The sequence below is a fragment of the Erinaceus europaeus genome, chromosome 5 (assembly GCF_950295315.1).
Source record: "Erinaceus europaeus chromosome 5, mEriEur2.1, whole genome shotgun sequence".
In the NCBI taxonomy this organism is placed as follows: Eukaryota; Metazoa; Chordata; class Mammalia; order Eulipotyphla; family Erinaceidae; genus Erinaceus; species Erinaceus europaeus.
In genome coordinates, this window is record NC_080166.1 from 118,180,149 (window position 1) to 118,201,741 (window position 21,593).

A 21,593-nucleotide genomic window follows, 5' to 3' on the forward strand; every position below is an offset into this window, starting at 1 on the left:
CCACTTTACCCTCCTTAGATCTGAAGAAATTGGCTAGCTAAGGGCATTTCTACATAGCTCAGACTCTGGAATCAAAATGTGGCCTTGTCCCTTACAAGTCAGTTGTGTGACTCTGGCCAGTTTACAGTTATGTGGTAGCCTTCCCTAGTACGTTGAGAAATACTATAGAGACATGGGGATTGAACTTACTTGAAATGGAAGAACAGAATGGTGGGCTGCTATATCCTAACAAGGGAGTTTGAGCAGTCCCGGGTTGCTGAGTATATGTGGCCAAAGCCAGGGAGGTCAGCTTACAGCTACTTCTCAATAACATAAGGAATGATGATAGAGCACCTACTTCAAAGAGCTTGAAGGAAGATTAAATGGTATAAAGACTAGGAAGTTCTCGGCACATGCCTGGCATACAGTAAGAACCTGACAGATGCAAGCTCTTCCCCCTTGGCCATGTGAAGTTTTGACAGCAAAGAGAGTGCAAAAGGGAGCAAAAGACCACCCAAGATTCCTTTGTCTTTAGAGAAGGAACTAGCCTGAGGAAGACTCAGCGGGACTGAAAATTAGATAATATAGCAAAAGCCTAGCCGGGGACGCTCTTCCAGCATAACTTATTGAAAGCCCATGGCTTTTAGCACATTGCATGTTAGTTTTCCCAGCCCCCCTCCTCACACATACAAACACTGTCAGTCTGTATTCAGCGACTTTTGGATCCATTGGAACATGGGTCTGACTTGGAGTCTTGTCTAAGCAACAGCTATTGCTCTCTTCTCTGGCAATAAAACTCAGGATTTGTTCAGTTCACTGGCAGAGATTCCTCGATCTGCCACAGAGAGCCAGTCAAAATTGTTCTACAGCAGTCAAAGTAAAGGAGATCTCTTTTCCAGGGATTAGCGAGAGAGTGGGTACACATTGAAACAGAGAGTAAATCCACTAGGGAGGTCTCTTTGCCCTGAATAGGAAGACAAAATTTCATAAGGAAAAAGTCTCTATCCAGTTTCCTTTCTGACCTGAGCATGCACATGGTGCTCTTACAAAAAAAAAAAAAAAAAGTGTGTGTGTGTGTGTGTGTGTGTGTGTGTGTGTGTGTGTGTGTGTGAATTTTGTGTAAGATGAATCCACTACTCCTGGTGGTCATTTCTCCTCTTCTCTCCTGTCTCCCTTTCCCCTCCCCTCCCCTCTTCTGTCCTCTCCTCCCCCCTCTTTCTGATAGAAAGGGGAGAGAGAAAGAGAAAGAGATAGAGAGAAACAGATACTTGTAGCACTGCTTCACTATTTTGTGAAGCTTTCCACACACCCCCCCCCACAGATAGGAAACTGGGGTCTTGAACCCAGATCTTCATGTATGGTTATGTGTGTGCTCAGTGGGTTACACCACTGCCTGGCCCCCCTTCAGCCAATTAAAATATTTATTTTAATGAGCAATGCACGTACACGCAAACGCACACACACACATACATGCACACACACACACACACACACACACACACACACACACCAGAGCACTATACAGCTCTGGCTTATGGTGGTGCTTAGAATTGAACCTGGGATCTCAGACCTCCAGGCATGAAAGTCTTTTGCAAAACCATTATGCTGTCTCCCTAGGCCTTTTCTTTCTTCCTTTTTTTTAAAAGAAAGGATATATATATATATATTTCCTTTTGTTGCCCTTGTTGTTTTATTGTTATAGTTATTATCATTGTTGTTATTATTGTCATTGTTGGATAGGAAAGAGAGAAATGGAGAGAGGAGGGAAAGACAGAGAGGGGGAGAGAAAGACAGACACCTGCAGACCTGCTTCACTGCCTGTGAAGGGACTCCCCTGCAGGTGGGGAGCCGGGGGCTAGAACTGGGATTCTTATACCGGTCCTTGTGCTTTGCACCAGCCGTGCTTAACCTGCTGTGCTGCCACCCAATTCCCACAATTTTATTTATTTATTTTTTTAACCACCAGAGCACTTTCAGATCTGGTTTATGGTGGTGTGAGGGATTGAACCTGGGACTTTGGAGCCTCAGGCATGTAAGTCTCTTTGCATAACCATTATGATACCTTTTTTCCCATGTTAAACTTTTTATGTGACAAATGTTGATGGAACTATCTCATATGAGCAAAAACTCACTGGGGTTCTCAACAATTTTTAAGTGGAGTCCAAGACAACAATGTTAATTATTGCTACTATTATTCATACAGCTCCAGCAGTTGTTTTTGTCCCCCAAAACTCCTTCCTCAAAGGCACTGGTCACCTCTCTTGGGTACCAACCAGAGTTCAAATTGTTGTAAGAATAGATGAAGTATGAATTTTATACTGTGTGTAAACATGTTCAGTTATTTCTTGCTTTATCGGTTCAAGAAATGTTTGTTGAGCACCTGTTCTGTTTACTGCAGGTATTGTGGCTGCATCTGAAGAGAGTGGAGGGCCAGGCAGACAGGACACCTGCCTTTGGAGAGATTGCAATCTAATTTGCAAAGGAATAAGGGTACTCACTTGAAAATAACTCTGGGTAAGTGTAAAAGCCTATGGCAACTGATTTTGTTTGTCTTCATGTAAACTGTCAATTAAAAAAAAATACTACTGTTTATCTTACTGACTCTGAAGATTTGAGGTTAAAAAACTTCCTGGCAGGAGAACCTCATATCTCAGGATTATCAGATTTCCTGATTTTTGGTTTCCTTTATGTTGTGATGTTGCAGGAACTGCAGCCTTTTGTTGTTGTTGTTGTCACTAGGGCTTCATTACACAGGAAGAGGGAGAGACACAGACAGATAGAGGCAAGAGACACCACAGCACTGAGGCTCCCCCTCAAGCTGCAGGTGCTGTAGTGTGTAGCAGGGGCCTGGGCCATACCTGGATTGCATACGTGGCATGGCAGGCACCCTACCCACTCAGCTGTTGCAATGAGCCCAGGGTTTGACTGGTGACTTAAGTTACAGCAGTCCCAGTCTATTATTATGTGTTTAAAGGCATGAGAACTTGTTCCGAAAATTCAGGCTAGGCAGACAAAAACATGTGCACTGGTGTGAGCAAATGGTTCTCCTTTTGGAAATGCTTGACTTTCAGAGGAAGTGATCAGTAATTTCAGTGACTGGTGGGGCAGTTCATAGCATACCTAAAACATGATTCCAAATATTGCAGCTAGCACACGACCTTTCAGTTATAGCTAGGGAGACAGAACAAAATCGAAGCAACCCTAAACCAGCAGTTAGAGTGAAGCACAGGAAACCAGCTTCTTGGTGTGGCTGGAGGTTGATGTCAGGTGCGCCCCAAGCCAGAAGGACAAGTGCAGAGTCAGAGAGGTGCAGGTGGAATTTTCTTTCTTTGGTGGCATGATTGGACTGGAAAGCTAAGGCAGTGTGTGTACGGGCAAGGAAGAATCCTTTTTAGTGTCCTTGGTGATTAGTGGAGACATAGAGGGTAGATTAGGATAAATGAGATTGATTTGCAACTGGGTGGATGGTCACTTCCAAAATGTCTTGGCAGTGGGTCCATTTTTAACTGTAATGGCAGCCTTTTGTGCCTTGTCACAGACGCTTATCTTTAGCTTTCATACAGTGTTGTTGCCAGTGATATCCTGAAGAAACCTGTGATGACAAGAATGAAAGGAAGAGCTGATGAATTAAGATGCTAGAACAAAAATCCAAACATGTTTTCAAAGTCTGGAGCAATGTGCCAAACGCAATAAAACAGAATGTAATGGAAAGGTATCCTACCACTGGACCCCCTAAGAGCTCCCCCAACGTCGAGATCTCCCACCTCCTGCCATGCCTCTCTCTTCACAAAATCAAAGCCGCTGCCCCAGCGAGTTCAGGATGTTTGCAGCATGGTGCATTAAATGGAAGCAGAATGAGGCAAATACAGAAATGCATCTTAGGGGGCCGGGTGTTGGCACATCTGGTTGAGTACACACATCACCATGCACAAGGACCAGGGTTCAAGCCCCCAGCTCCTACCTGCAGGGGGGAAACTTTACAAATTTCCCTCTGTCTCTTTTTCTTTGTCTCTCCTCCTCCCTTCTCAGTTTATCTTTGTTCTATCATATAAAAAGAAGTAAAATTAAAAAAGAAACAAAGGAAGAAAGAAAGAAAGAAAGAAAGAAAAGAAATGTATTTTCGACCCTGCCACGAGTAAGCTAGCACTGTGTCCCCAAGATGGCTCTTGAAGCTCTGGGGTATCAACAGATTCTAGATGAGGGGACAGAGTGTGAGGGTGAAAACTCGGGTGGGGAGTTTGGTTTACTGGTATGATATATGGGACCAGAGAGATAGCTCACCAGGTAGGATGTTTTCCTTGCCATGTGTGTAGTCCAGGTTTGAGTCCTTACACAACAAGAGGTGCCATGGTACCAGGAGAAGTTTTCTCCTGCTCTCTCTGTGTGAAGCAATGCCCTGCAAGTGGTGAAAGTGCTCATGCTTGAGGCTCTCAGGCCCGGAGCCAGGGTGGTGGTGGAGAAAGTGCAATATACAAGAGAAGGCTAGCAAACTCAATAAATAACTTCTGGAAATGCAATAAGAGAGGTCTCAGATTGTATTACGAGACATGCTGTGTACAGAATAAAGGAGGGAGTGGTCCTGTTCTGCCCTCCCAGTTAGACCTGTGGGATCTAGGAGGCTCTTCTGGGTCACTACTTTTCACAGAGAGTCTGCGCAGTTTGCGTATGTAGAGAAGATAGTAACTAAAATGAAAGAGTTTGTTTTGGTTTGGGGCTCTAGCTGGGGCCTCAGACATGCACAATCTTACTACTGTGGGCTGCTCTCCTTCCTTCCTTCCTTCCTTCCTTCATTCCTTCCTTTTTTTCCTTCCTTCCTTCCTCTCTCTCTTCTCTCTTTCTTTCCTTTTTTAAAAAATATTTATTTATTCCCTTTTGTTGCCCCCCCCTTTTTGGTTGTAGTTATTATTATTGTCATTGTTGGATAGGACAGAGAGAAATGGAGAGAGGAGGGGAAGACAGAGGGGGAGAGAAAGACAGACACCTGCAGACCTGCTTCACTTCTTGTGAAGCGACTCCCCTGTGGGTGGCGAGCCGGGGCTGGAATGGGGATCCTTCTGCTGGTCCTTGTGCTTTGCACCATCTGCGCTTAACCCGCTGCGCTACTGTTCAACTCCCTCCCTCCCTTTCTTTCTTTCTTTCTTTCTTTCTTTCTTTCTCTCTCTCTTTCTTTTCTTTCTTTCTTTCTTTCTTTTACTCTCTTTCTTTCGTTCTTCCTTCTTTCTTCTTTTCTCTCTTCTGTTTATTTATTTATTGCCACAAGGGTTATGGTTGGAGCTCAGTGCTTGCACAAGGACTCCACCACTCCTGATGGTCATTTTACCCTCTTTCTTTTGTTCACAGAGATAGAGAAAAATTGAGAGAGAAGGGAGAGATAGAAAGGAAGAGAGGAAGAGAGACACCTGCAGCACTGCTTCACCACTCATGAAGTTTCATCACTGTAGGTGGAGACCAGGGACCTGAACCTGCGTAATTGCATATGGTAACATATGTGCCCTACTAGGTGTGCCACTGGTTTGCCCTGGGCCACTTTTTCATTCAGATAAAGAGAGGGTGAAACAGAGAAAGGGAGCTTCCTCTGATGCCATAGCACTTCCCTGTTGGTATGCATGCGATCCCTTCTGTTTCATTTGGTTTAAATCCCCCCCTGCTTAACACTATTCTATTTACATAACCACTTCATTCTATTTACATAACCACTGTTAACAAGTTCTACCCTCCCTCCAGGGCATTTGTGGTTCAGTGATAGGATTCTCGCCTAATCTGCCCCCTCTTTGTCACACTCTGATTTTCACCAGTCACTTTTCTCTCCACCCTCTCTATGTCACATCCTGTTTCCACCTTACTTGGCAAGTATATATAAAGACAGAATTGTGAGTTTTACAGTACTGTACCTTGAGTTTAGCTTAGCTCGTCTTAGATTGTGCTGCGTCCTGCATGAATAAAGAGATACTGCGTACAACCCAGCCATGAGTCCCTGGTCGTCTGTTACCCGCCCGTGAAGCTAGCCCGGTGAAAACAACATAACCCGGCAAAAACAACATTAGGGTACTTGAGTTTAATCTAGCTCGGCTTAGATTGTGTTGCGTCCTGCATGAATAAAGAGATACTGCCTACAGCTCAACCATGAGTCCCTGGTCGTCTGTTACCCGCCTGTGAAGCCAGCCCAGTGAAAACAACATAGCCTGTTGAAAACAACACTTCCCATGTAGTATTGGGGTTTGAACCTAGTGAGCTCTTTCCAACCCAAAGATGGAAAGGGTTTAGAAGTTATGTCATATCTCTGTTCTAATCCTGTGGAATGTGGCCTCACCAAGGCAACATGATTCCTGGCTCTCTTTATGTCTTGGTCACAGCCACATTGACTTACTTTGGTCTTCCTGCCATATGGTCACAAGGCATCTCCCCTCATCCAGCCAGGTCTTTGAGTAAGTATCAGCCACTACTAGAACCTTCCCTCCCTCAAAGAAGCATTCTTCATTCGTCAACCTTTTACCTTGATTTCCCTTCAGTGCATTTATCATCACTTGACATTGTATTTAAAATGTCGCTTGTTAAACTGTTTCTTTTCTGTGTTCCTCAATAGAATACAAACCCCAAGCTAGTTGAAGCTTAATTGGGATCCCTCTACCACTCCTTTCTCTTGATACTTATGCCCTAGGTACTCAATAGCATTTTTTTTTTTTTAAATGAACCTTGGGACTTACACATGTGTGATACCACTGGGAAGCCACCTAGGCCCAATTCCTGTTCTTTTAAAAAAATATTTATTCATTTATTTATATATTCCCTTTTGTTGTCCTTGTTGTTTTATTGTTGTAGTTATTGTTGTTACTGTTGTTGTTGTTGGATAGGACAGAGAGAAATGGAGAGAGGAGAGGAAGACAGAGAGGGGAAGAGAAAGATAGACACCAGCAGACCTGCTTTACCGCTTGTGAAGCGACTCCCCTGCAGGTGGGGAGTTAGGGGCTCGAACCAGGATCCTTCCGCCAGTCCTTGCACTTTGCGCCACAGGCGCTTAACCCGCTGCGCTACTGCCCAACTCCCTCAATTTCTCTTCTTTATTTCAAAGAAAGAGGAGAGTGTTGGCAAAATAGCTCACTTGAAAAGTTTGAGTGCACACCCTCAGTGCATTGAAGGGTGCTTTGGTGCTATGGCCTCTCTCTCTGTATCTATCTAAAAAAACAAAACAAAACTAAACAAAAGAAAACACAAGCAAACACTCCAGCACTGCTCCACCATCCATGGGGCTCCCCTGTTGTCATCCATGGTGCTCTCATGTGGTGCCCAGACTGGAGACCAGGATTGATGCACAGCGGGGTAAGCTGACTCCCAGCCCCTCAACGAGCAGTTTTTGATGGACTCAGTGAATAAACAGAGGCCTCACTGTAAACCTATACATGAAAGCCTCTGAGAGCTACATCCAACGGTGGAGGAGGACCTACTTATAAAAGAGGCTCTGTCAGCTACATGGCCAGGCTAGAAGGATGAGTGGGTGCTTGAGGGAGGGAGCTTTGGGAAACTCAAGCTCTTTGTGAAGAAATATTTCTAAGAGTTGGAAACGGTGGGCGGCTCAGAGCCTCCCTGTCATGAAGCATTTCCTCACATGTGAGAAAGTCACTCTTCAGTGACTTTATACAACCCCCCTCTCTCTCTTAGAGAAAGAGAATGTGAATTCTTTAATATGTAACACTTTTTTTTTCATTCCAAAATTTTATGAGATTATCCCAGGCTAGCCCACCTATTTCTTGTTAAACCATTTTTGAGTTGGGTCTACAAAAATAGTGTTTCTATGTGAACACATTTTCAGTGTTTTCGATGTGATAATGGGATTCGATTTATAGACACGATGCCCATTTTCTGAAACACAGTTTGGTATATGTGAGATTAAAAGAAAGAGAGAGACTTTGGTTTCAGGGAAATCTGTGTCATTTCCGGAGAATGTCCTAAGAATGATTAAACATCTCTAGTTTTTCATACCCACATGTCCAATGTGCTTGCCATCCTTATACATAATCATAAGTGCTGGCTGCTTCTGAGCATCTTTTTAGTTAAGGCACGGCATCAGCCCTGAGTAGAGTAAGTTTAGCACTCAACAACTGAAACAAGGAATGAATTGGGGCCAGGTTGTGGTGAACCTAGCTGAACATACATGCAACAATGTGTGAGGACCTGGGTTCAGGCTCCCAGTCCCTTTCTGCAAGGGGAAACTTCACAAACGGTGAAGCAGTGCTGCAGGTGTCTTCCCTTCTCTTCCCTCTCCCTCTCTCTCTCTCTCTCCCTCCCCTTCCCTTATTGATTTCTCTGTGTCTCTGTCCAAAAAATAATTAAATTTTAAAAAAGGGAATGAATTATTCCATTGTAACTACTGGGGCATTTAAGTTGTCAGAAGGGAGCTATCCTAGTATGGAAAGACAGACAAAAGTGTAAACAAAACTCTGGTATGCTTTCTCAAGGTGGCAACTGTTTTCTTTTTGGAAAATAGCACTGAATGTTCACTTTAATAGGGAGCCCAGACAGCCCTGAAGAGTCTTTATAAATGAAAACAAATAAGCAAAGCATTACAATGCCTGCAGAAGACTCTGTGTTTCTCACTCAGGGGGAAAGGCACAGAATGTCAGTGTAGAGGCACCTTGCAGCTCATGTCCCAGGCTCACAGTCACTCAGCCACAAACCAAGAGCTGAGGTCCAGTCCGGAAGTGTGTCATGGGAATCAGTGAGTGTTTTTCTGGCTCTGTGATGAGAGTTTTGCTGCCTATAAACACTGGAGGCTGAAACCCTCACAGCCTAACCTAATAAGTAGAAAAGAAGTTCTTTCCTGGAATTCTGAATTAAAAAAAAAAAGCTGAATTCAGAAAGCAAACAAAAAAGCCCATTCATAACCTTAGCCCATAAAAACTGAGCTACATCAGGACAGACACAAAAATGGAATCTCTTCTCTTTCCCAACACAAACCTGACTCTAGAACAGTTTCATACAGAGGAAATACACTTATCTGGATGTGTAACACTATTATTAATAGTTCCTAGGAATTTCCCAAGATGTGTAGAGAAATATAAGCAGTGAAGCCAGAGAAGAGGAGATCAGAAATTGGAGGGGCTTCTATGACTTCTTCCAGGATATAGGATGCCCGGGGCCAGGTGGTGGCACACATGGTTAAGTGCACACACAATAGGACCCAGGTTCAAGCCCCTGGTCCCCACCTGCAGAGGGAAAGTTTCATGAGTGGTGAAGCAGAGCTGCAGGTGTCTCTGTCTCTTCCTCTCACTCTCCCCTCCTCTCTCAATTTCTCTCTGTCTCTACCCAATAATAAATAAATAAAAATTAAAAAAATAAGGAAAGAAAAGGATATAGGATACCTTATGCTTCCTTGGGCATTGGTACCAAGTGGTGACTTTCTTAAAGGACTCTACATCTTTTAGGCTGACCGTTGGGCCCAACCCCTGTGCTGCTGGCAGGGTCTGTTTCTTTGTCTCTCTGTCTGCTGGTTCATCTTGTGTGTATAGAGTAAATCAGTGGGATTAAGATAAATAACTGACCATATTCCCTAAAGGAAGCATCTTATCCTATTGGGTCCCTGACCTCAGGAAAGGATTCTTACTATTGAATAAAGTGACATGGTCCAGAGGGCTACAAGCTTGCACTACAGTCTCTGTTTAAAAAAAAAAAAATTTTTTTGTTTATTTACTTTAATGAGAGAAAGAGAGAGAGAGAGAGAGAGAAAGAGAGAGAGATACAGAGTGAAAGACCCAGTAAAAGTGAGAGAGACTGACCAGAACACTGCTCAGTTCTGCCCTATGATGGTGGTGCAGAGGATTGAACCTGGGACTTCAGAGCCTCAGGCATGAAGATCTTTTTGCATAACCACTATGCTGTCTCCCCTTTCCCTGCATCAACTCTCTTGTGAGTCTGGAGTACATTGCTTCCTCCACGGTCTTGGATATTCCAGTAATAGGTATCAGAGGTGCATCTTGTCCCCAGCAAGCCCATGCCTTCCATGGTCTGGGCAGTGAGGACCGTGTTGCCTGAGTCCTTGCTTCCCACGGAGTGTCCCAGCCCGCTGTTGGTCCAGCACCCTGCAGATGATAAGTACTCGTTAAACGAAAGCATAAATGATAACAGCTGGCCAGACTTGTCCCAACCGGCTGTTGTGCTTGCCCAATAAGTGGGTCTCTTTCAAAATAAGACATGTTAGGAAAACATGCGAGGGCAGCAGGCGCCCCTGGCTCAGCACTTTCTGGGGTGGTGAGGAGAAGGCAGCCGGGAGCCGGAGAGCCGCTCCCCAAGGGCCAGGGCCTGCGCTGATCGATGGCCTTCGGTTTCAGAGAGATTGGCGAGCTCCAGAAGCCAGAGAAGCAGGCGGGGAGGCCTGGACTGCAAGGCCCGCCCCCAGGGCCGGCTCACTCCGCCCATCCTCTCGGCCTCCCGGGGTTTCCAGGCTGAGGCCGGGAAACCGCTCCTTCCCCTCCTCCCTGCGCCTCCATTTGGCGAATTCACAATAATAGGCTCCAAGGCCGGGAGAGAGACCCCTGCCGGCGGAAGGCGGCAGTGCAGGTCCCCAGAGCCCGAGAGTCCTGGGGACCAGGCCTGGGCAGGCTTGTTTGCAAGCCAGTTCTTGGCTGGACTCCCCAGGACACAACCTGATCTCGTTTTTTGGATAGAGATCTCTTGGGGGAGACTTGAAAGCAGACATAAGTTTATGGTAGAGGGGAGCCCAAATGCCCCTCCATCTCATTGGTCCCTTCTGGATGGTTAGTAACCAGGCCTTTTCACACCTCCTGTGCAGCAAGTCCTTGGAGGGTGAGGTGCCAGATCAGACTTCATCTCTGGCCCCTTCGGTACCCCTCCCCCCAGGCCCTCGGTACCCCTCCCCAATGGCAAGCGCAGTGCAGGTTGTGCTGAGGGGAGGGAGCCTGTGTGTTCTGGACGCTGTGCAGGCTGGAAACTGGGTGCCTGAGAGGTCACAGTGAAAGAAGCCACCACAACGCAGTGAGAAGGGAGTCAGAACCCCTTCCTGTGGACCTGGGGTGCCTGGCAAGGGATGGGTTGGAGAGGCAGGGCTAACCCTGGAGCTGCAATCACACTCATGACCAGGTGGTAGAGGGAAGAGCTTCCCCGAAAGCTGGAGGAGTGACAAGTCCTCTGAGGGGCAGCTGGTCTGCAGTGGATTCTCTTCAGAATAAAGTCTCCCCAGTTCTTGGAAGGCGAAGGGATGGAGAGGGCATTCTGTTCAGGGGACACAGTGGCTCATGATGAGAAGCTGCTGGCTCAGTTGGCGGGGAGTGGAGCAGCGCCAGCACTGTGCTCAGGGGACCGTGAAGGGTGCTCTACAGGCCAGTCTGGAGTCGGTCTGTGGGACTGGTGCAGCAGTGGCTCTCCCACAGATGCAGGCTTACCTGGGAACTTGTAGGGCCCCACCCTACGCTGACTGAATCAGTCTGGGGTGAGCGCTGGCAGCCAGGCTGTAACCAGCATTTCAGGCTGTCTGATGTTCTCTAAAGCTTGAGCACCCCAGGAGAAGGAAAAGGAGACCAGTGGAGCCCACTGGCTCTGGGCACTGAAAGCGGGGCTTCATGCCTATAAATAATAAGGGGCCAAGGCCGGAAAGATAACTGACTTGGACAGTGCATCTGCTTTGTCATGCTTGAACTAGGTTTGAACCTCACTACCCACCCCCAGCTCCTCCCCTTGTTGCACTGGAGGAAGCTTTGATGCTGTGATCTCTCTCTCTCTCTCTCTCTCTCTCTCTCTCTCTCTCTCTCTCCTCTCTTTAGTATCTGAAAAACGTGGGATGGTGAATAAAGCTGTTCAGCCCACAGGCATGGGGAAGGGGATCCGGTGTGTGAGGGAGAAGGTACCCTTGTGATCGTGTTCTGGTTCTGTGCAGCAGAGCATTCACAGAGCAATTCCTAGAGGCAGCATATAGTGAAATCACCTGTGTGGGAGCGGATGGAAAAATGAAAGATAAGGGCCAGCTCACTGAGGAAGGCAGAAGGTTTGAGGAGGCCAGAAAGCCCAAAGGTATATAGGGGAGAGCTGGTCAAAAGCAAGTCCAGTGAGCACAGTGCCTCTGAGGCAGAGAACTGAAGGAGTTCAGGAGACAACCTTTGGAAGGAAGGAGAAGCCTCAGACATCAGCTGGCCCAGGGCAGTGTTTTCTAACCCATTAAAGGGCTGTGAAGCAATTTGGTTGTGAAACCAGCATTTAAAATAATAACAGAAAATGTCAGCATCTTCTATGTGGCAAAAATTGGCTCATGAAACTTCTCAAGTTAGCTATTTAGGGGAGACAGGGATTCTGCTATTTCTATGGTGTTCTTCAAAAAATTTTTTATTCATTATTATTAAATATTTGTTTAGAGATAGAAACTGAGATGTAAAAGGGGAGGGAGAGAAGGAAAGAGAAAAAAGAGATACTTGTTAACACTGCTTCACTGCTTGTGAAACTTCCTCCCTTCTTGCAAGTGGGAACTAGGGACTTGAACCTGGGTGAATCTTAGCATATGGTAACATATACACTATCCCAGGTGTGCCACCAATTAGCCCCTCTGTAGTGTTTTTGACAGCAGTGTCTGATCTCAGTGTAACTGTGAAAATGTCAGAAGCAGAGGGACATTTGACAAAACAGTTGATCAAAATTCCTCAAAACTGTCGTGGTCACTAGAAAGTTAAGAAAGATTTACAGAACTGTTAAAGAATCAGGAAACTAAGGGGAAATGCCATCTAAATGCCATGTGAGATTTGGGATAGGTTCTTGGAACAGAGAAGGGATATTGGTGTAAGACTAGTGGTTTTTAGTCTGCTTAATAGCACTGCTCCAGTGTTAAGTTCCTGCTTTGACAGTTGCAGGCATACAATGTGCGAGCTCAAGGGAAGTCTGGGTAAAGAGCTGTTAACTATCACCTCCTAAGATCTTAGCTCCTAACACCATCACACTGGGCTCGAGGACCTCAGCATCTGCATTTGGAGGGGAATAGACATTCAGACCATAGCAAAGGATATACAGAGACACTTTGTATTGTTTTTGTATCTTTTATGTAATTCTAAACTTTGTTTGAAATTGAAACTTTCATCAGTGATGCACATCTAAAACTTGTATAATGTTAATGCAATGCTTCTATCATAGTTTTTTAAAAATTTATTTTATAGGATAGAGAAATTGAGAGGGGAGGGAAGACTGAAAGGAAGAAGAGAAATTCTGAAATGATAGAAATTCCTCTGATTATTTTATTTTCATTTATTTATTTTGTCCAAAGAGAGAAATTGAGGGGAGGGAAGGAGGGAGAGAGACACCTGCAGCACTGCTTCACTGCTTGTGAAGCTTCCCCTACAGATGCACGTGAGTACAGGGTACTTGGGCCAGGTCCTTGTGCATTGCCACATGTGCATGCTACTAGCTGCGTCACCACCCAGCCCCAACTCTGAAAAATTCTAGGCAAGTAAGTATCCCTCTTTCATGAGGAATCCTTCAAGCAACCCAGAAGAATGAACATTCCTGGCATTCCAGTAGCTTCTAACCTGCCTTATAAAACTTCTGTTTTCTTAAAGTAGAGGTTCTCAGTTGAGCACCATTCTGACCTCAGAAGATGTTGGGCTGACTGGGGCATTTTCAGTTGTTATGACTGTGTGTGTGTGTGTGTGTGTGTGTGTGTGTGTGTGTGCGCTTACTACTTACAGGCATCTAGTGGGTAGTGGCATCTAGAATGCATAAGACAGTCTGCCCTGCATCCCACCACAGAAAGTGATCTTGCTTCAGATGTCGACAGATCCGAGCCCGAGAGCCCAAGTTAGAGGAGAGGAGAATCTGAAGTCTGTTTATGGTCAGGAAAGTTGCCTGGGTGCTTTGCACAAAGGGAAGGTATTAGTCTTCATTTCTTGGTTGGATTTCAAGTGGGTAATTATAACCTGCCTACCCCAAACGTACGCTTTAATTTTCAGTGGGTATCTTTCCTCAGGTCATGCTTAAACAAGCTTAGTGGGGCTGTGTTCTTAACAACAAGGCTGTATCCTGTGCCTGAGTCAATTCCCAGGTCAGCAGTGGAGGAAGCAATTGGTCTGTGAGGTGATTGTTTGAAAATTTTTATTTTTTATTTGACAGGACAAAGAGAAATTGAGAGGGGAAGGGGAGTTAGAAGGATGGGGGGTACCTCTAGCATTGCTTTACTGCTTGTGACACTTCCTCCCTGTAGTTGGGGACCAGGGACTTGGAACCCGGTTCCTTACACTTGGTAACATCTGTGCTGAACTGGATACGCCACTGCCTGGCCCCTTGTGAAGTGATTAAAAGAACTTTTTGGGGGGTAGGGGGTGGGGAGGGGAATTGAATGAAAAACACTAAAACAAGAAACTTGGGACATTATCATCATTATGAATTTTTAGTAATATCACAGCATTCATTCAGTCACCTCCAGGATTCCCAGGGAGGGGAGATTCCCATTAGTTCTAAGGTCAGAATCAGACTCTTGACCTTCAGTCTAAAAGCAGGCACTGCCCAGAGTTAATATGTTAGTGGTTAAAAGCAGGGAGCCCTTGCCCCACTCGGCCCTGCTGTCTGCTGGCAGTGTTTGGAAGAGGCTCTGCATTGGCAACTTCAGCTTCAAAGCCAATCTTTAGTCTTCTATTTGTACTCTCTGTTCCCATATTTAGAACAGAGCAGCACATACTTGTCTATTGCTTCAGGGCAAGAGTGAATTCTGAAAGTATTAAGTAGACTTTTAATTTGAGCAAACCAAAGAGTCAGAAAAAAAAGTGAAGGGACAAAACTTGACCTCTCCCATTGCTCACATTTTAGAGTGGCAAAAATTAAAACCAGAAGCCAGGTTTACCTTTCTATATAAGCCACACAAGTTAATTTGTGAAATCTGGTTTGAATTTTTTTTTAAATAGTATTTTGGTGTTGCACAAGCCGGAAAATTACAGACAGGTATAAAAAGAGCAGGTAGAGTTTTTCTTTTCTTTCTTTTTCTTTTCCCCCTGAGAAAGGTGTGGTGCTTTTTAAAATTTGTTTGTTTGTTTGTTTTGTTTGTTTGTTTTGCATTTTCCCTAAGCTTTCTGTCTTTAGAAAGAAGCTCTTATCCTTGGTAACTTAGAGTTTAGGCAAAATGTGACTTTTTTTCCCCTACTTTATTAGATAGGATACAGAGAGGAGTTCAGCGGGGAGAGAGAGACAGAGAGGGGGAGAGAGAAATGAAGACAGACACCTACAGACCTGTTTCCCTGCTTTGAAGCTCCCCTCTCCACCTGCCACAGGTGAGCCCTTTCATACGTTTACAAGTGCACTCAACTGGGTGTGCCGCCACTTGGTCCCTAAAATGTGACTTTCTGAATATTAGATGCTGCATCTTTCTTTGACAGGTTTTTAAGTCAGTATGGGATGGAGACTGTTCTGTCATGACCCTCCTTTAAAAATCTGTAGTATTTCATTGTACAGAAAATGGTGCTTGAACATATGAGGATGTTCCAGGGTTTAGTTGGATCTTTCTTTACTAGCTGATTCATTCTTATCCTCTCACTTAGGTCTTTAAAAACATGCATTTTTTTTTTTTGAAGGTACTGCTGTGGCAAGAATCTGAAATTGTAGCCACAGGGTCGAATCTGTTTTTGCAAAGCGATCTGTTCTGCTCTGAATGGATCTGGAGACAGGCTCTTCATGGGAAGAAGCACAGTGATAGTAAGTTCCCAACTTGGGTTCCAGGTTTTCCCATAGAAAGCTTTATTTAAGGTCCACTGCAAACTTTCACTGCTTCCATTTTACAGCTATGGAAACCGAGGCTCAGAGGCCATGATTTCAAGGTCATGGAGCAGAAAGATTCCACTGTTTCTCCAGCCCTTGACCTTGGACAAACATGATCTGAAAAACCGTAATAACATTAGCATCTGGTAATTATATAACTTGGTATTTAAGGGTTTCGAGCTATTTCACATTCATTACCTCTTTTGCTCGGGAGGCACGATAGTTACTAGGAGCCTGGAATGTGTTGGTTATCTTTTTACAAAGATTAGATTTGGAATGAACTAATAAACACACACTCCCTTTCCTAATGCTTTCTTTTCAAAGCCCCATTTGAACACATTTGGTACCCCTCAAGAGGTCACTTTAGTTCATTTCCTTTTTCTCCAAGATGAATTTAGGTGGTGGGGTGTCTTTGATTTTCTTTCAGTAATTCTTTTTTTTTCTTTTTCGACACTTTTCCTGACCATGATACAAGTGACATCCTTCCCTTTGAAATTTCACTCTGCCTTTGGCATTGCATTGCATTAGGCATTTGACTCATGGCTGAGTTCATGGCAGGAATGGCATATTTCTCTTGGAATTGAAACTTGAGAAGCTAGTTCCTTTCTTGAGAATGGCCTGAGGTATATCACCTAGGGTTCCAGCTTCAGGTATTGAGGGGAGCTAACAGTTTATGTTTTATTTTAATTGATTACTTTATTGGTAAAATATTGATTACAAGACTTTTGTCATAAGTGTACAATTTCACATCTCTCCATGATAGCTTGTCTTCCTCCTCCATAGGACCCTGAGCCCCTCTTGCCCCCCACCTTTCATTCCTTGATTCATTCCTTCATCCCATCCGCCCCCCTCCCCAGGATCCTTGCATCTGCAGCAATAGACCGTAACTAATTGAACTGTACTGTTTGAGTCCCTATTGATGAGTGAAGGTAAGCAGGTGACACTTTCCTTCAATGTAGATGAAACCTGAAGAGGCAGAGCATGCCATCTTTCATTTCTGTGGGGTTTTAGAACAAGTGTATCCCCACATTGCCTCCCCACTCACTGCCTGGTTCTGCCGGGGAATAAGAATGGATGGCAAGTAGTCACTTTCAACACTGTCTCCAGGCTTAAATATGCTCTGTCTGCATCATGTTGAAAATGAAAGAGGGTGAAGGCTTCTGGGTCTGGGCACTGCCGGGCTAGCGTGGGGGTGACTCTTCCCTGGGCACGTGCTCTCTGGGTTGGAGAGAACTCAACCGGACTCATCCTGGGCTGCTACTCACTCAGCGACGCAGGAGAAAGATGACTCAGGAACTTGTGGCAGCATGGTAATGCAAAAGGATCTATTGATCAGAGAGCCAATGCTTTTATAGGATAAAACTGGAAATGGCAAGTCGGAAATGGAAATAGCTAGGAAAGGGGTGGAGAAAGGCAAAAGCACGCTTGGAAGGTAGAAGCTTCCTTAGCAACTGTTGCGAAGGTTTTAACTGGTAGGATTAATGTTACCCTGCAGGCGGGTCTTGAGGTGGAAGATAGATCAATGGGATGGGTGGGGATCTTTCAGGCAAAACAATGATTATGTAAATAGGCCACAGTATCAGCAATGCAGGATGGGGGGGATGGCTTAATGCCCGGCAGGGCACTTCCCCAGTTCCTGCTCTGTAGCCACACCAGGTGACATACACCTCTTTATGCCACAGGGAATGAAAGCAAGTCCAGGCCCCATCTCAGATTTTCCAGGATCCATCTCCTACTTCCTATAGGCCGCAGCCTTGAGACTTAAAAACAATGAGGAGAGGTAATGTGGTTCCAAGTTGAAGATTTGGGCAGCCTAAACTTTCAAGAGACTGAGGGAGTTTGTTGTCCTAATTTAAGAAAATATATTTTATTTTAATGAGAAAGCAATGTGGAGAGAAAGAGAAAGGAAGAGAGGGAGACAGACACACCAAAGTACTGCTCAGCTCTGACTTATGGTGGTGCCGGGGACTGGACCTGGCACCTTGGAGCTTCAAGTATGAGTCTTTTGCATAACCACTATGCTATCTCCCCTGTCGTTTAAGTTTTGGGGGCTCCAGTTGGCTGGGCTAGCTTTGCAGCGGTGAACAGAGACTCGAGGACACATGGCTGGGCTGAGAAGCTGCAGTTTAATCTTTATTCACAAACGGGCCAATCACCACACCATGTACTTCCCTCATCATTCTCCCTCCGCAGCTGCTGCTGGGATTCTGGACGTCCTTAGCATAGGGGGCGGGGAGAAAGCGGGGTGCAAAACTAGCAAGGGGCAAACCAATTCTCTCAGAGGTCAGGGGGAAGGGGAGCAAACCAATATGAAACATACCAACAGTCCCCAACCCTGATTGTCCTAATTTAAGGGAAGAGACATTTCATGCCTGTGCATGTTCATCTGAGTGGACACTTCCTTCTGAGATGTGTTCCTCCGCTTGGTTTCTTGAATTAGATTCTTCCTTCAGTATTCTGTCATCTTCCTGTAATAAGCTCCCCTGATTATAGCTCCCAGCTGCTTATGTTCTTACTGAGATGCTTCCTCTGTTTCATGATAGGGTGAAATACCTCTTGGTATTTTTTTTTTTTAATTTCTTTATTGGAGGAATTAATGTTTTACATTCAACAGTAAATACAATAGTTTGTACATGCATAACATTTCTCAGTTTTCCATATAACAACTCTTGGTATTGTTTTGTCTACTAAATAACATTCATTCATTCTAGCTGATAACAGGATCAGCATATACACTGAATAAACAAATGAATCTTTGTGACAGAAGAGCCTGTTTGGGAAACAGTTCAAGTTAGATTACATAGTGAAATTGGAAGTCCTAGGCTGAGTTTAGCCCCAGATCCTTGTCTGAGGTCAGATCCCTGTCTCTGAGCACATGGTTTCAGATTCTCTTTCTCTCTCTCTCTCTAGTGTTATAAACCTTTCTGTCAGCTCTGGTGATTTCTATAGGGCCACTGAGTGGTGCTTATGTCTTTGGTTTTAACCTTGGCCAGGCTTTGACTGCAGCAAAGGAAGCTACTCAAGAATGAGGCCTTAGCTTCTTATGTTATTTCTCATTTTGAGATTAGGAGAAGGGTTGGGGTGTTCTTCCAGCAGGTCTCTTTCACTGCCTTTGGATCTCAACAGTTCTGACTTGCCCCCTCCCCTTGTTATCATGCCTCTCCTCTCCTCTCCTTTCTCCTCCTCTCCTCTCCTCTCCTCTCCTCTCCTCTCCTCTCCTCTCCTCTCCTTTCCTCTCCTCTCCTCCTTCTCTTTTTTTCTCCTAGGACTTCACTATTCCAGGCTGACTTTTTCACATACATATTTTTATATATCTATGGAGAGAGGGTCATAGAGATAGAGACACAGAGAGATAGAGTGAGGGAAAGATGCCACCGCATCACAGCTTCCCTCTAAGTCATGCACATGGCAAAGCAAACACACTAACCAGGTGAGCTATTTTGCTGGCTCCTGTCTGCCTTCTTTTTGAAGGGTACAGGGATGCTTTTGTGTTAGTGGCTCATGGGATGAGACTATGATGGGAACCCTTTCTTATTCAGAGGTAGCTCTGTCTGCAGGCAGAGGATAGGGTCTCAGACTCTGGAGATGAGAGCACTGGAAATTTTTGTCTGCTCAGAACTCTCCCCTCACTGGGCTCCACACTGAAATTCCACCATCAAATGCAAGGACATCCCCTAAGGGGCTTGTAAACCTCTGACTCAGTTAATCTCCCCATAACACATTAACATTAATTACTTGTTCAAGGACAGGCCCATTTTGACCTGGTAATAAGGCCTGTGAAGGTCTACAAATACAAGGAAATATGCATTTCTGACCAGTGTGAGAATTTGAACTTGGACTATGGCCATTCTATTGGCTGTGTATTAGCCTGTTCCCCGTGGTTCTGATCCTGGGTCTCTAAATTACCATTTATAGCCTCAGAGACACAGGGGAAGTCAGGTGTTATCCAGGACCAACAATGAATCTGAGCACACCCGTCTCCCCAGCATGAGGGCAGCCGCCCCTTCCCTTTACACCCCTGTGTCCCTGTGCCTACAGGAATTAATCTCCTACAGCCCAGTTCCTTCTTTCCTTCCTACCTACTCACCTACCTTCCTAACTCTCGTACAATTGTCTGCCTAAAACTACGGCTTTTACCATGTCTGTGCCTTGGATGATTTCAGTTTCTGGGGTAGAAAACAACCTCTCTTTCATTCTCTCTCTCTCTTTTTCTTTTTTCCTACCAAAGCACTGCTGAATTCTGGTTTCAGGGGATTAAACCTGGGCCTTGAACCTTAGGCATGATAATCTTTTTGCATAATCATTATGCTATCTCCCATGCCTTTTTTTCCCTCCTAAATATTAAGCACTCCACTGTGTTCAGTGTATGAATTGAGTTGAACATGAGAACTAGGAGTTGTATTAGCTCTATCAGTTACCTGGAACCCAAAAGATAATGCTAACTTTTTTCTTTTTCTTTTTTTTTATTTATAAAAAGGAAACATTGACAAAACCATAGGATAAGAGGAGTACAGCTCCACACAATTCCCACCACTAGAACTCTGTATTCGATCCCCTACCCTGATAACCTTCCCATTCCCTAACTCTCTGGGAGTATGGACCCAAGGTCATTGTGGGATACAGAAGGTGGAAGGTCTGGCTTCTGTAATTACTTCCCTGCTGAACATAGGTGATCCATACTCCCAGCCTGCCTCTCTCTTTCCATAGTGGGGTGGGGCTCTGGGGAATTGGAACTCCAGGACACATTGGTGGGGTTGTCTGTCCAGGGAAGTCTGGTTGGCATCATGGTAGCATCTGATGGTTGAAAAGAGAGTTAACATACAAAACCAAACAAATTGTTGACCAATCATGAACCTAAAGGTTGTTCAGATGAAGAGCTGGGTGGGTACTCCATCTAGTAGATAGTTAGTAGACATATTTAAATTATATTCTAAAGGGCCTGTGGCTATACTAGTACCCCCCCCCCCCAGCCTGAATTCTGATACACAGGTGGATCCAACTTATTGTCTGGGGAGATGATGTCATGGCTGGAAAAGGAACAGAAAGCTGGATCAAGGAAGAGAGTAGCTTCCTAATATGGGGAAGGGGTATAAATATTGTTTACTGTAAACCCCATTGATTTGATTTTGTCTGGGGCCCATATTCAACTTAGGAGCCTATGTGATCTCTGCATCCCTGTAAATCTGAGCTCACATTCTGTGGTCATGAATAGGAATATTCTAAGCTGCCCCAATATTGACCCATCTTCCTCAGGAGGATGGAACATTCTCTACCGTTGCTGATACAAGTTGAGGGCAAGGTCCTATAGGAGCCCACAAAGGGGTCTTTTTTGTTGTTCCTGATAGAGATGACCAGTAACAATAGAGAGTGGGATTTATTTGAGGTCTAGGTCCATCATGTCTGTTTGGGAATTTCAGGACTTCGTCCTGGACCAGATGGCTTCACAAACCAATTCTATAAAACCTTTAGGAAACTGTTAATACCTATACTTCTAAAGCTCTTCCACAAGATCAAAGAAATAGGAACACTCCCTTCCACCTTCTATGAAGCCAACATCACCCTGATACCAAAAGCAGACAGGGACACAACAGAAAAGGAAAACTACAGACCAATATCTCTGATGAACATAGATGCCAAAATATTAAACAAGATCCTGGCCAACCGGATACAGCAGCATATCAAAAAGATTGTTCATCATGACCAAGTGGGATTTATCCCAGGAATGCAAGGCTGGTTCAACATATGTAAGTCAATCAATGTCATTTACCACATCAATAAAAGCAAAACCAAAAACCACATGATTATCGCAATAGATGCAGAGAAAGCCTTTGACAAAATGTTAACTTTTTTAGAAAGAGAATTTCTTTAAAAAAACTTTTGTTTTT

At 44.7% G+C, this 21,593-nt stretch overlaps 1 protein-coding gene across 4 annotated transcripts in view; it reads left to right on the plus strand.

Moving 5' to 3' along the window:
- The window catches only part of KATNAL1 (katanin catalytic subunit A1 like 1), a 239,003-nt gene that overhangs the window by 8,857 nt on the left and 208,553 nt on the right, over positions 1-21,593 (plus strand). For all 4 annotated transcript variants that reach the window (XM_060191680.1, XM_060191679.1, XM_060191681.1 and 1 more), the window contains one exon: positions 2,378-2,493. The gene's annotated coding sequence lies outside the window, so the exon portion shown is untranslated. The remainder of the gene's footprint in view (positions 1-2,377; positions 2,494-21,593) is intronic.